The sequence below is a fragment of the Crocodylus porosus genome, unplaced genomic scaffold (genome assembly GCF_001723895.1).
Source record: "Crocodylus porosus isolate Cpor-Errol unplaced genomic scaffold, CroPor_comp1, whole genome shotgun sequence".
Classification (NCBI taxonomy): Eukaryota; Metazoa; Chordata; order Crocodylia; family Crocodylidae; genus Crocodylus; species Crocodylus porosus.
Genome location: NW_017728931.1, coordinates 22,738,319 through 22,752,997, shown reverse-complemented (window position 1 = coordinate 22,752,997; position 14,679 = coordinate 22,738,319). Strand labels below are relative to the sequence as shown.

At 47.2% G+C, this 14,679-nt stretch overlaps 1 protein-coding gene across 1 annotated transcript in view; it reads left to right on the top strand.

Annotated features, from left to right (window-relative positions):
- The first annotated feature begins 5,408 nt into the window (after positions 1–5,408).
- Positions 5,409–14,679, top strand: part of STK38L (serine/threonine kinase 38 like) — a 70,409-nt gene continuing 61,138 nt past the window's right edge. Inside the window, exon 1 of the mRNA XM_019544377.1 lies at positions 5,409–5,500. The gene's annotated coding sequence lies outside the window, so the exon portion shown is untranslated. The remainder of the gene's footprint in view (positions 5,501–14,679) is intronic.

The window sequence follows — 14,679 nt, the reverse complement described above, 5'->3', positions numbered from 1 at the left end:
ACTCACACAGCTCCGCAAAGCCCGCAGCTCCCCTAAGCTGTGCCGGAACCGCTAGCCCGGCATTCCGCCACACACCCAAAGTTCACCAGGCAGCATAGTTCATCTTCTACCATACAATCACCAAATAAAACACAGAAAACAATGACAAATGGCAGAAGTCCAAACTTTAGGGGGGCACTGGAATGCTGAATGATCAGTAGTTAATAGTTCTGGATTAACTACTGATCTGAGTTAGATTGTCTTTCAAATGTATCTTAACAACTAGATAGGCACCTTTTTAATATTTTGAATATCTGTTATCACTCTTAAAAAGTATATGTAATGCTCAAATTAGGATGTTAGATAAAAATGTATTTTAAAAAATGGTGTTTTTCCTAGTAGTAGGGCTTGATAATGCCAATGGTTGAAACTTTTGAAGTCCTATAGAAGTTACTGGAACTCCTCATTTCAGTAGTAACCCTCTTACTTAAGTTTCTGCAAGGATAGATTCAAAGTATGCCGTAGCTCAGGGGTAGGCAACATTTTTTGGCCAGAGTGCCGAAAAAAACACAATGTCTACCTTGGAAGGTGCCCGCATGGCAGAAAAACAGAATGAGGGCAAGGGGTTACATGGCAGGACGCACTGGATATTAGTATATTTAATAATCATAAATTGTTGCCTTTGTTGTGTGGTCCTTTTTTTGTTAAGCATGTTGCTATGAGAGAGAGGCACCACAACCCCACCCCCGCTGTCCGCTCTGAGGTGCGCATGCAGTCATCACCAGCATGGAGCTGATGCTGGGGCTGTGGAGCCCAGTGCAGCTGACAGCTTACCCTCTGCATGCTGCAGCTGCCCAGAGCCCAGGCTGGCTACAAACAGCTGTGCTGGGCTCCAGGACCCAGACATCAGCTGTGCCAGCACTGGGGGAGAGACTGGGGTTGCGCTACCTCAGGCCCCTCCCTCACCATCTGCTCAGAGGCACGCATGCACCTGCCAGTATGGAGCTGATGCCAGAGCCTGGAGCAGCTGTTTGCAGCCTCAAGGCTGCAGCCAGCCCTGGCTTTGGGTAGCTGCTGCCAAGCATGGAGCCCAGGGTGCTTGCAGCCTCCCACCCACCTACTGGGAGCAGCCCGGGCTCCATGGCTGGCAGCAGCTACCCAGAGCCAGGGCTGGTGGTGGCATGCCAAGCAAAATGGCCTCATGTGCCATGCTGACCCATCCCTTAGTAACTCACAACTGAAAGGAAAAGCTGAGTTTGAGGTATTCATTCCCTTTTGTGCATGTACACACTGTAACATGGAAAGTTAAATTTTCTTTTGTACCCCATTTCAAAATAGTGCATTCACCATTAACTAAGTAGTGATCATGTAGCTAAAGATCAATGCTATTTTCTGGAGTTGTGGACTAGTGAGAATGTTGTTACAGTATACTAAATGGAATAAAATGGATTATAGCATCTTTCCTGGATATCTGCCTATTACAAATATTAAAAATTGACAGATATTCTAAGCATGTCAGGAGATCAGGAAATCAAGATATACTTTGGATTAGAATAGCATCAAAAGTAGCTAAAAAATCATAATGAGACACTGGAAAAACTGAACAAATCTCTGCATAATTGACATAACTCTTGTGCTACAAAGGATTATCTTACATTTATAGGATGGGTTATTTTGAAGAAATACAGGCTTTCAATTCACTTGTTCAATTAGAGGTAAAGCAAAATCATTACAGGAAAAGAGTTTGATTGAAACATTTTAGAAGAAAAGTGTAATAACCATATGGGGCATTGGGTTGCTTTCTTGTTTAATTAATTTTGGTATGTACTGTGTATAAATTCTCACAAGCATAAACTCTGAAGCTTGTAGATGATTTTAAGTGAATATGCGAGATAATTAGATATTTATAAATAGTATATAGTACTTTTTTACTTATAAGAGACCATTAATGAGAGAGAGAGAGAGAAAATAATTATATTTTATATGTTACAGTAATGCAGTTACTACTAATACTTCACTGGTGAGGTACAAAAGCATTTCTGTTGGGCTTCCCATAAAGTTTAGTAAACTAATTTCTGCCAATAAGCTGCTACAGCACTTTGGCTCTGATCCAGCAATTGGAATCTACCCACACAAAGTCAGTTTCAGAAGTAGGATGTGACAGGGGGCTATCCCCAGGCCTGTCCAATGTTGGTCTGACCCTCTGTTTCTGAGCTAACCACCCACCTTTTACCTGTCACTCATTGATGGAACAATAATGATGATGTTCCTCAGGTGGGAGGCTGCCCATTTCCTACCCTGACACCAGGGGTCGCTATCCACCACTCCAAACCTTCCCTCCACGGTGGCCCATGCCTCACAGATGGTATGTAGAGACTATCACTTCTGATTTGGCTTTGATCTCGCTGCAGCCGTGTCTCTGTGCCCTCTCCAATGCTAGGGCTCTACAACATAGTATGTCCCCTGAGGCCTCCTCCTTCTCAATAGTCTCAGTCCAGTCCACCAGCTAAAACAACAACATAAATATGAGCCCCTGGGCTATAACAATACAAGCCACACTCTGCTTCTTTAAAATCCCAAACTGCTCCTTGAGTATTAAGTGCCTCCTGGCCCTGGGTACCTTGTAGACTCCTGGAGCCTCCTTAGCCCTGTAAACAGTTTATCCAGCAGCCACAGCATTCCTGGGTAGATCTTCCCTGCAGGAGCTCCTTCCCCTAGCAGCTTGCTAGAGAACTCATTCCTGCCAGCCTCAGCCCTGGGATTTATATGTGCACAGAGCCCTATCTCCTTCATGTGTGGTTGGGCATGTAAAGGTATTTAAGACCCCAGTTCCATAAATGAGAACTGGTGCATGGTCTATGAAGTCTAGCCACATAGTTAAATTCACAGGATCAGGGCCCAAATTATAAATTGGTGCCTAGTAATTCATGGTAAACATACAAAGACTCAAGCCAATTGTTAAATTCCACTGAATCTCCTAAAGCTTTTGAAGATGCTTTGGAGGAAGTCTGCACTTAAGCCAAATAACACTGCCCTCTTTAGTGTGATTGAAGAGACATGTAATTTTTACATGGAGGGCTCAGTAACCTGAGAATTTAAATTAAAACCCCTATGTAACAGGGAACCCTATCTCTAAATTGGGGGCTTAATCCTCTAACATAGATGCATACTAATAGTTTTATTGCCATTAATTACAGAAGCAACTGTAGGCCTCAGCTAAGATCATGATCAGGGCTAACAGTTTTTTAGAGGTATGGACCTATGCCACTAAAAATAGTAGGGCTAAATAAAGCAAGTCTGGCATTGTAATGGGAAGCTCAATAGCATAATTTTTTGAAGGAGGAACAAATAAGAGAATTACTTTTTTTTCTCTGTGACTCAAAGTGATATTGGAAGCAGGGCTTTATCATTTAAAATACCTTTTTTAATAAAAAAATGTAAATCCCTCAAATTTATGAATACTTCTTATTCTATTTTTGGATTAGCAAATAATGTATCATTTGCCTAAAATAGGAAAAGGTTGCTTGAATTTAACTAGTGTTAATAGTCAGAGGGATACTCAACATGGGCCTATTAGCAATTTTTTTTTGTTTTTAAATAAAAGGCCCCACACAAACCACAACACTTGGTAATTTTCCACTGGTAAAACAACCTTTCAGTGTTTTTCATTTGCTGTGCTGCAAGAACAGCAACAGGGGTGAGTCAGGAATTGTAACATCATGCTGGGAGCATTAATTTTGTCTTAATTGTCACAGCCAGTCTCCATCAGTTTTTAGGCTGGCCCTCCTAGTGCCCCCAGTGTAATGGTATTAGAGGAGCTTAGCAGCTGAGGCACAAGGAGGAACTTGCCTAACTACCAAGGACAGCTAGTCACAGTAGATAGACTCAGCACGTATGACCCAGGCTGTTCTGTCTCCCCTCCCTCCTCTTTCTCTGTATTAGCTGCGAAGACCTAAAAATCTTTCCCCCAGGTTGGTAAAGCACTGCTGTCACAGATCTGCCCCAGGGGAATGTTATATAGACTTTTGCTAAGGCTGAACTATTCTATTTGCATTTTCACAGACCTGCATTTTGCATATTGGCTTCTGTTCTACCCAGGAGACCCCCCCCCCCAAACACCAACAGACTTTCCCTATGCTTGAAGACGGGGATTTGTACCTGAAAGCTTGCAAAAAATTATTTTTCCAACTATTTAGTTGGTTTAATAAAAGATATCACTTCTACCCAAAGAACCTTGTCTAGTCAGATCTCTGGCACTATAGTGTTGTTCCAATGGCCCTCAACCTTGTTAGCCTAAAGGCACCCCCAGAAAGACTTGAAGCACCTTTGGGAAAATGCCGGCTCTTGGTTTTCACTGTTTTTTAACTATGGACAATAATAAAAAAAGAGCAGTTCTTCTGCTGCAAAGACCTCAGAAAGCCCACAAATGGGCAGGAGGTTTTTCTTGAGGCTACAGAGTCCTATTTGAAGCCTCTGGGTGGGTCCTACAGCTTGGGGGTCACGTGCATTTACATCACATTAAATATACTGCACATTAATGCTGTGTGGGGTCTGATTTTAGGCTGAAGTTAGTCCCAAATAAGACCACACACACAGTGCAACTGTGCAGTAAGGCATCTACACATGCATTACTGTGCAGTACCTAACTAGGCATAAATTTGACACCTGCATTATGGAGGTGTAAAATTTACGCTCAAACTAGTTGGTGTACATTGCCATAGTTACTGTGCAATATGGGCATGCATGTGTAGACACCCACTTGTACTGCGTGGTAATTTAGGTTACTGTGCAGTAAATGTGCATGTGTAGACGTGCCCAGGCTTGCACACCTAACAGTGCCGAGACTGACAGCCCTGACAGGATCCGAAGTTGCTGTCCGGGAGCCAGGAGAGCGAGAATAGCGCTCTTCTGCCCGGGCCCTTGGGGCTGCTGTTACCATCAGTCACCCACATTCAAACCCTTCTTGTCAAGCGCAACTCAGCCCAGGCAGTCCCAGGCTGCAGCGGGCGACCCAGCACTCGGCAGAGGTACAGGCCCAGACTGGGTCAACGACGACCAAAAAGCCCAACGTCTGCACCGCGCGGGGGCACTAAAAAGGAGACCAGTCTGGCGTGAGAGGGCGGAGCCAGGGTCACCGGCTGGTGTGCGTCATGAGCAGCTCCGCCCCCCGTGCCGCCCGCAGCCAATCAGCAGCTCGCGCCACGCTCTCGCGAGAGCCGGGCGTAAACAGTCCGCCAGCCGCGCGGCGCCTCTCCCTCCCTCCCTCCCTGTGGTCGGGCGGCGGGCGGGGTGGGGGTAGGCGACAGCTACTGGCGGCGGGGGTGAGGTGAGTGTATCCCCCTACTCCCTTCAGCTGCCGGGGAAGGGGTGCGGTGCTGCCGCCCGTGGCGGCTCGAAGCACCTGTCGCCCGCCTGCCCTTCCCCCTCCTCCGACGTGGGCTGCGGGCGGGCAAGTCCCTCCACGAGCGGGCGCCGCGGGATCCGTGGACCAGGCGCTTCCTTCCCAAAAAGAGCCCGGTAGGTAACGGAGAGAACTTCTTTTCTTTTCGGGGGAACAGATCTCTCTGTCGGTCGGCTCCCCTTCTGCTGCTGGCATCTTCTCCCAGGAAGGAGAGGCTGAAACGCATATGGAAACGGGCGGGTCGCTGGGCTTCTCTGGATAGGCTGGAAATGGCTCGAATGGCAATGCAGGTGCCTGCTGGAGAGTCCTGTCCAAGCTCCCAGTGCTGCAGTGCCCACCTGAGCAGGAAGCCCTCTTTGGCTGGCTTAGCCCAAGCCTGCCCTTAGTTAAAGTTCAAGACCCTTTTCTTGATGTGTTTGTTCCCATGGTTGGGGTAGTATTGAGATCAGGTGCTTTTGTTAATTGGCTTCTTGCTCATTAATAGAGGGTGTAATTTTGAATGGATCCATGATGCGTGATCTGCTGTATGTGGCTTTCTCCTGGTGTCTCATTGCAGTGTTGGCTGTAAACTGCATTGATGGGGGTAGAACCCGTGGAGAAATGGGCCTGATGCCAGTGACTTAATGCTTTACACAAATTCACCAAAGTTTGGGGCTGGAAGGGACCTCATGAGATCATTAGGTCCAGCCCCCTGCTCCGGGCAGGAAAGATTGCTGGGGTCAAATCACCCCAGCAAGGAGTTGTGCCTAGCTGATGAAGCAGGTCTCTGAACAGACAGAAAACTTATAACTGGTTTTCTCTCTTCAGTCCATGGAATTGCAAGTAGTTAAACAGTGTCAGGTTTTGTTTTAATCAGTCACAAAAATTGTTAAGTATTTTAGTGATTTTTCTCTAAGCAACAATGAACTCTGGCCTGGATACTTGTGTTTGAGAAACTTTTATTGCACCCTGTGCAATTAAAATGATTTAGTTTTATTTTGTGCTACTTGTGGTCCCGATTTCCTGAAGTTATCTTGAATTAAGAAAAAATGACTTTCTTTCATTCTGCAGCCTTCCCTCTTGTATTGCGCCTTGTTGTGTTGAGGGTTCACTTGAAGTCTTTTTTACTTGGTAGTTTAAAGCAAAATCTCTAAAAACAAACTTTGAATAGCATTTCTGTTTCAGGAAAACATTAGTTGATATGGGAAACAAATATTTAGGGCAGAGGTGTGGTATTTTTTCTTTTGTGTCCTGATCCAGATGGAACTGAAATTAGTGGAAAAAAGCTCCTGTTAATTTTCAATGGATGTTTGCGTTTGACTGATGTGCTTAAAATGCAATACGAGTGTGCAGTTTAGACCCCAGTATCCATTGTGAGCCCTTAGCTAATGTCTGAAGACCTGATCTTGTGCTTTCTAGAGCTAGTGATTGCATGGTATTTGAGATAATAGAGTATATAACTTCTTGTGTGTGTGAAATTTGATCTGTCTGATTAATGGAATTTATCCAGCAGGGAAGATTTGGGTTTGGTTTAGGATTGTTTTGTTTTTATTTTTAACTGTCCCTAAGTTGTTGGGGTTTTTTTTTGTTTTTTGGACCATATTTGTCTTGATAATGGACATGCTTTATTCTCTCAAATGTAGGGAGATCAAGTGTGACACTGTTTGACAAACTTCTGAAATTATTCCAACTATATACAGAATAAGCATGTAAATGACAATACAGAGACTTGTTTCTGACTATATTCAACCGCACAGGGAGCGAGCTGATGTGTATTGTTTGGTTTCAGCCCCTCAGAAGAGGCTTTGTCTATATTAGAGTAATTGCAGTTGACATGAGCAATTTTGTGTGCAAGAGTGTATTTAAGTAGGGAATGAGGGAAGATCTTTTTAATGTACAGCCAGAATTGGAACAGAGTTGTCATCACCAGTAGTAATTGCATTACTGTAACACATAGAATTAGGGAGTTTGGTATGTAATTTAAAAAAGAAGCTTAAGTTTTCAAGATGTACTATGGACTGAGTAGGTACATCCCTATCAACAATGACCTTAGATGAGCTAAAATAAGGGTGAGGGTAATCAAATCTCATGTTTCAGCATATAAGGTGAATATCAGGGAAGTATATTTTCTTAATAACCAGTGCTTGTTCATTTTGACAAGGTGAATTTTATTTGGGATAAGAGATTTTTTTGCCTTCCTGTGAAGGATTAGATGTTAGTCATAGCTACAGACAGGATACCAGATCAAGCTATCACTGTAGCTTTTCAGAGTAACTTCTGGCATTCCTAGTGTTGCCTACATCTGCATGAGGAAACAAAAGAACATTTTTCTCCCAGAATAACAGTAGGGAAAAAAGGGCAGAAAAATGAACAGCGAGCACTTACTTTTTCTCTTGTAAACATTTGGATAAATTTAGGAAACATTATAATTGGGGATTGCAGTATTTTATATTGTATAAGAAATGTAGTCATTCCCTAAGGCTCATTTTGAGAGACTAATATCCTAAATGAACTTAAAAAGTAATAATTGTTGAAGAAATATCAGTCCTTATATTTTAACAGTCTGCTTGTATGTATTGAAGCTATGTGCTAACTTGACACTTAGTTTTCTAATTTCTCAGTAGATTTGATACCAGAAATTTCTGTCATAAATTTAGGATAGAATCTGCAGATGTATGCTTAGGTGGTTCCTAATTCTAATGCAAATGATTAACACATGGAATGCAAGTTTGAATAAAGCATATAATAATGAACGTGGATTTTTAAGGTAACGAATTCACTTTATAAAACTGCGTTGTAAGGTTTTGTTCTGACCTTCAAAAAATCTGTTTGTTTTTATTTTGAGTTAATAGTAGAAGAGTTCACTTGATAATGTGATCACACGTATTTAATCAGGTTTTAGGATGGCAAAAATGCTCTTTATTAAAGACTTAGTACAGTATGAAACAATAGGTAGTATTGGAAAAGTGAGCCAGTATAGCTCAGTGAGTTCAGTATAATATGGACTAAAGTGGAAATACTTCAAGAAATTCCACAATTGGGCAGAACTGTATAAAATAAAACTTCACCTTTCACTGTATCACAAATTGTTAGATCAGACTCTCTTATGTTCCTATGAGCCTGTGATCTACAGTATGGGTAGGCAATGTTTTTTGGCTGGAGTACCAAAAAAAAGCACAGTGCCTACTTTGGAAGGCGTTGGGGTGCTGGCATGCCAGAAAAACAAAACGAGGGCAGGGGGTACATGGCAGGATGCCCTCCTTGTGCCCCTTGCCTTCTACCCAAAGCCCCTGCCCCCAAGCCCTGCTTGTGCTCCTGTCCCCCAGCCCAGGCTCCGTGGCTATCAAGAGCTACCCAGAACCTGGGCCAGCTGCAAACAGCTACTGCTTCCCAGCCCTGGCCCAGCTGCCTCACAGCCCCAGACCTAGCCCCAGGCTCCAGGGAGGCGGGAGATACTGGTGATGCTCCCCACTGTTGTGTTCTTATCGTTGCTTCTGCAGAGCAGCATTGGAACCTGGCACAGCAGCTACCTTCCCAGAGCCCAGGGCTGGGAGGTGGCAGTTGTTTGCAGCCAGCCCAGGTTCTGGGCAGCTGCTGATAGCCATGGAGTGCTTCCATCCTCCCAGCTGCCTGCTGGGAGCAGCCCAGGCTCCATGGCTATCAGCAGCTACCTAGAGCCTGGGCCGGCTGCAGCTGGGAGGCTACAAACAGCTGCTGTCCTCCCACCCCAGTTGTCTCCTGGCCTTGGGCTCTGGGAAGGCAGCAGGTGCTGGCACGGTATCTGTTGGGGCTGGGGCAGGGGCAGGGAGGCAGCAGCTGTATGTAGCCTCCAGGCTGCAGCCAGCCCTGGCTCTGGGATAGGCAGCCAGGGTTCCTGGGCTGCTCCCAGCAGGTCTTGCAGCCTCCCAGCCACCTGCTGGAAGCAGCGCGGGTTCCCTGCTGACAGTAGCTACCCGGAGCCAGGGTTGGATGCAGCTGGGTACTGCAAACAGCTCCTGCCTCCCTGGCCCCAATGCCTGCCAAGGAAAATGGCCTCACACTCGGCACGCGTGCCGGGGGGTTACCAACCCCTGATCTACAGCATGACAATGAAGATCCAGAACCTTTGCAAAGATGAATCCCAATATGCTGTGATTAAATGATAGATTTTCTTCTAAAGAAATAGCAAAAATACATTTTTTCCACATTACCTTTTGAGCAGACAAAAAGGCATGTATTCCTTTTAAAGACTTTTCTTGGTCATGTGTAATGAAGACACCAGCTTTCTATTCTCTGAGGCTGCTCTATGTTGTGTTGGTTTGTAAGCCGGTTTTATAGATGTATGCGTGTGCCCCCCCCAGCTCAGGAGGTCAGTCAGTGGGGGAAGAAAAGTGGTGCGGACCAGATTGAGTCTCCTGTGGTGAGGACAGAGTTTGGCAGAGACTTGTAAGGTGAGTGGGGCTCTGGCTGGCTGGGTGATGGGAGGATCAAGCCTGGGTGGCTTGTCCAGGGGCATGGTGGGGGGCGGGGACTCCTGCTGCTGTGTGCATCCCAGTGGAGGCCCTGGAGGACGTGCCCTCCCCCACCTGTGTGTGGCAGAGGTGGCTGCCACTGTGGGCTGGGCTTTGCTCCCTGAACCCCACTGTAGCTGGCCTGGGAGTGGCCCAACACTATGTGCATCAGCTGTGCACAGATCGGGGGGTGGGGGGCGGTAATGTGCCTCCCTTCCCAAACGCAGGGCAGTGTGGGTGGCTGCAGCAGTTGTAAGCTAGGGAGTGGGGCAGAGGCAAGCCCTGCATAGCTGGGGCAGGTCACGGCATGCAGCCATGAGCAGCTTGTCAGGGGAGCATAGAGCGGGGGGTGCTTGCCCCCGGATCTGTACATACGGCAGGCTGGGTCGGGACAGCACTGCACTCTTCCCAGCGGGGGTGTTTGGTCACGCTGCGCTCAGGCTAGGCCAGGGATGCACCCCACAGGCTAGATGCAGCCTGCCAGGCTATTCTATCCGGCCCACGGTGCCCCTAAAAAATTTTAAAACTTAATATTTAGCTGCCCCTGGCTGCCTGTCATACAGCCCGTGATGGCCTGCCAAAACTCAATAAGTGGTTCTCCACCCGAAATAATTGCCTGCCCCTGGGCTAGGCAGTGGTGGTGGTGCTGGGACAGGGGCTGTTGGTTGGGGGGGAGCTGCAGCTCAAAATTCACCATTGCCCCTCCCAACCTCCACTCCCAGTGCTACTGTTGCCTAGCCTGAGCATAACACGACCAAACCCCCCCCCCGGAACAGCATGGGACTGCCCCAGCCTGCCCTGCTCTGCCCAATGTGCAGTTCCAGGAGCACGTACCCCCCTGCCCACACCCCTCAGATGAGCCACTTGTGGCACAAGTGCAGGGCTGGCTGTGCAGGGCTTGCCCCTGCCCCACTCCCTATCTCACCACCATTGGGAGGGTGTGGTGGGCAGATTCATGTCCCAGTGGTGAGGGAGGGAGTGGGACTAAGGCTCAGGCTTTGATCTGCATTTTGGGTTCCTTTCAAATTCCAAAGGTGATCTCTGACATAAGGTTGGAGACCACTGATCTAACTTAAACTACCCTTGCTGCAACTTGAGACCATTGTTCCTTGTTCTGTCATCTGTCACCAAAACAGTGTACCCCCATCCTCTTTTGAACCCACCCTTGAGGTAGTTGAGGGCTGCTATTAAATCCCCACTCAGTCTTCTCTTATGTGGCCACACAATTTCCCTATTGTTTCTCTGAACTAAGGTTGTGAATCCACTCATCAGGTTGATGTGTATGCCAACTGGGCATTCAAAGGTGGTGCTGGGTGAAGGCACAAACATGCCCCTTACCATTCTAGCAAGATGTTCCTCAGCAGTCAGGTAAGTTCCTTAAGTGGGGGAAGGGGAACTCGCACAACCTGAACTGAACTTTTCACAATTGGAGAAGACAGGAAACATTGGCTTTCAATTGTCTCTCTCTTCCCCACCTTCCTTTCCAGGACTTTCTGGGAAGGTATCTAAGGGAGGAAGTTTTCCAGCCTTACTAGCAAGGTAAAAGTGGGGGACCAGAAGTCAAAACAGGATTGGGGCCTTCCACATGACTGATACTGAAGATTAAATGTAGTCCTTCACAGAGGAATGTTTTGTTACAGTAAGCCACTGTGGAAACAGTCCCAGCCTGTCCCTCTCACTGGAGTTTTATAAGGAAAATACTGCAACTCAGCCAAATGTCAGTCTCATGATAAAAGTATTGTCCATTCCACCTGAAAAGGTCATTAATTTTAGCATGCTTTGCTGTATTATGTGGACTGCTTGTGTTAGCTCTTTGACTAAAATTATCCAACTGTGAGACAGTTGGTGTTTCTTGAGGTTGTGAGCTAACAGCTTTTGCTTTGTATTACTGGGAGCTTGGTAAAGCTGGGCAGGAAAAAAAATACTGTAGTCAGAGAAGTGGTTTTAACACTTTTTATAGTTGGAAAATAGAACATAAGAGCTGTGTGTGCATTCTGTATTGAAAAATGTAATTTCCTATGTGTCCAGAATCTTGAACTGTGAAAATTAGGGATTTTCATTTTCTAAAAATGCACTTCTATGCTGTATAGCTAGCAGTTGTACAGAACTGAATGAGGTTGCTTTTTCTAAAGACCTGTAATAGCCAACTGTTGACACAAGTTCCCATTTAGTTGTGTTATGGGACTCCTGGTTTGCAGATATTTGTGTAGCAAATGCATGCTTTAGGAATTGTATGCTGAGATTTTTTTTTTTCCTGGGCATGTCTTAGAAAGTGTTGTGTGCGCAGCAGTGAATTGTCATGGCTAAAAGAACGTAAGGGGAAAAGAAAGAAGGCCTTTTAGTCACTAGTTTCACCAATCTGTAACATCCTGCATGTACACCTCTGTTACTAGGCATTGTTTGCATTTAGCTGGCCAGCTGCAGAGAGAACATGTTCTGATTGAACAGCTGGCATGATGTTCTTTATGGCTGATGGGCTATATATAATTTCTTTAAATGAAAAGTTTTCTTGTGCCTGTAGAACACTTATCTTGAATTATCCTTCCTATTTGCTATTTAAACTAATTAATCTTTTTGGTTTTGAAATCTCAGGGGGGAAAAAACCTGTTCTAAAATAGGAAGGCAATAACTTGCATTCAGATCTACTAAAAGAAAGGAAAAGTAAACATTTTTTGTTTAGAATTAGTTTTAAATGCCATTCGAAGTAAATTCTCATGCATCTTTCCTGCCTTAGCTTGGCTGCATCCCACTAACTAGCAAGCTAATTGTGAATTTCTGATTACGGGTAAGTAGGGAAGTTTTTTAGTAAAATGAGACTTCCTCACTTAGAATTCTGCTATCAAATCTTATGACACGGGAGGGCAATTATTTCTGGCGGGGAGCCACTTACCAAGTTGTGGCAAGCTGTAGAGGGCCACATGGGTAGCCCTGCCCCTTGACAGGTGCCCTGGTCACCATCTTGGGACCAATGTCCCAGGGCCCGCACCAGTGGGGCCCAGAGCGGGGTACAGGCTGGCAGGGGTCTGTGGAGCTGGGCTAGGCTGCACCAGCAGGGAAAGGGGGGAGCTGGTCTGGCTCCACAGAGCCCCTGCCAGCCGGCCCCTGCTGCCCTGCTCTGGGCTCTGTTGGTGCTGGCCCTGGGACACAGGCATGGGCCTTGCTCACTCTCAGTGTCCCCCCAGTACTGCAGTACAGGCAGGGGCAGTGCACAGCCCAGACCCCCTGCTAACCAGCAGGGAAGGAGCTGGTGTGGAGCATGAGGAAAAGGTGCCCCTTGCCTGCCCTGTGGCCCGTGCTCCCTGCAGCAGCCACTTGCAGCCTGCGCGGGGCTGTCCTGATGAGGCACAGGCAGCCCCACGTGGGCTGTGAGTAGCTGCAGTGTGGGGCGCTGACCATGGGGTGGGTGAGGGGCTGCTTTTCCCCTGTGCTCAGCACAAGCTTGTAACCCACCCCATTGCCAGCCTGGGCCCCATGCTGGCTCCAGGCTCACCTGTCTGGGCTGCACCACGGCAGCAGCATCTGCGGTGCTCCCTCCACCCCCATTTGCTGCATCGGGCAGCATTGGCTGCTGCTGCCCGCCTGGAGCTCACATGCTGGGCAGCAGCAGCGAACGCTGCCCGGTGCAGCAAGCGGGGGGCCGCAGCTACTGCTGTTGCGGCATAGCCCCAAAGGAGAGCTCAGAGCCGGCATGGGGCCCAGGCTGGCAGTGGGGGTGGGTTACAATTGGTGCTGAGCACAGGGGAAAAAGTGGACCCTCACCTGCCCTGTGGCTGGCACCCTGCGCTGCAGCTGCTCGCAGCCTACATGGGGCTGCCTGGTAAGGACCCCCCACCCAAGCACTCACTGGCAGTTCCAGTTGCCATTGGGGGTTACTTGTCCCCCTCTCCTCCCCCCCTTTGCACAGCAGGGCTGGGTGACAGCTTCAGCAGCCCCAGGCCAGGCCCTACTGCCCTGTGCTGTGCGGGAGTGCTTTGCCAGGAGGCCCCAGAGCCCCCTCAGTTCCTACTCCTACTCCTGCTCCAGGAGTGAATAGAGGCTCTTTTTACTATGGTGATACACTGATTTGCTTTGGAATTGCTTTAACACTCTAAATATATCAATAAAACATTGCCCAAACTGATCGCTGTCTGTCTCATAGTGATCTTTTGTATCAATTGTGGAAGAACATGGATTTTGGGGTATTTTACAGAATGACTTTAGGATTTTTTTTTTTATCAGGGATTTTTCATTTTTCAAATAGGGAACACCAGAATTTCCGCTAGGGAGGCCAGAGGCAGCACCTTGCCTGCTCAGTGCTCACACCTTGGACCCAGCTGGAGGTGGCTGACCTCCTGCCAGTTGGGTCCAGGAGGACATGCTTTGGTAGTTCAAAGCAGGCCACCACACTGGAAACATCTTCCATGCGATAGCTTCCTGGGTGGCCAGGCAGGGGGCATACATGGCAGTAGTGCTGCACAATGGCCAGTCCTGCAGCCATAGCTGTTACCAGATTTGCCCATTAATTTGGGGTGTGCTCATTTATTAGGGCTAGGGTCTTGGTAATTCTATCAAAGTGCTGCTTGTGTTACTTGTGTTTCTATCCGGAGCTGTATCTCTCTCTTCTGCAAGCCCTCACCCCCAATGGAGCTATCTTGCAGGACTCAGTTCAGTGGGGCTGGGTTCTTCCAGTCCCCAAATCAGGCAGAGGCAGCGGCAGCTCTGACCTGGCCGGATTGATCAGCATGGACAGGTTGACACCCTCATATACCAAGAATCAGTTCATCAGAGCAACAATAACTGCAGTCAGACACAAGCCCACAATTAAACAGAATACCTCTGAATCTGGCTGGG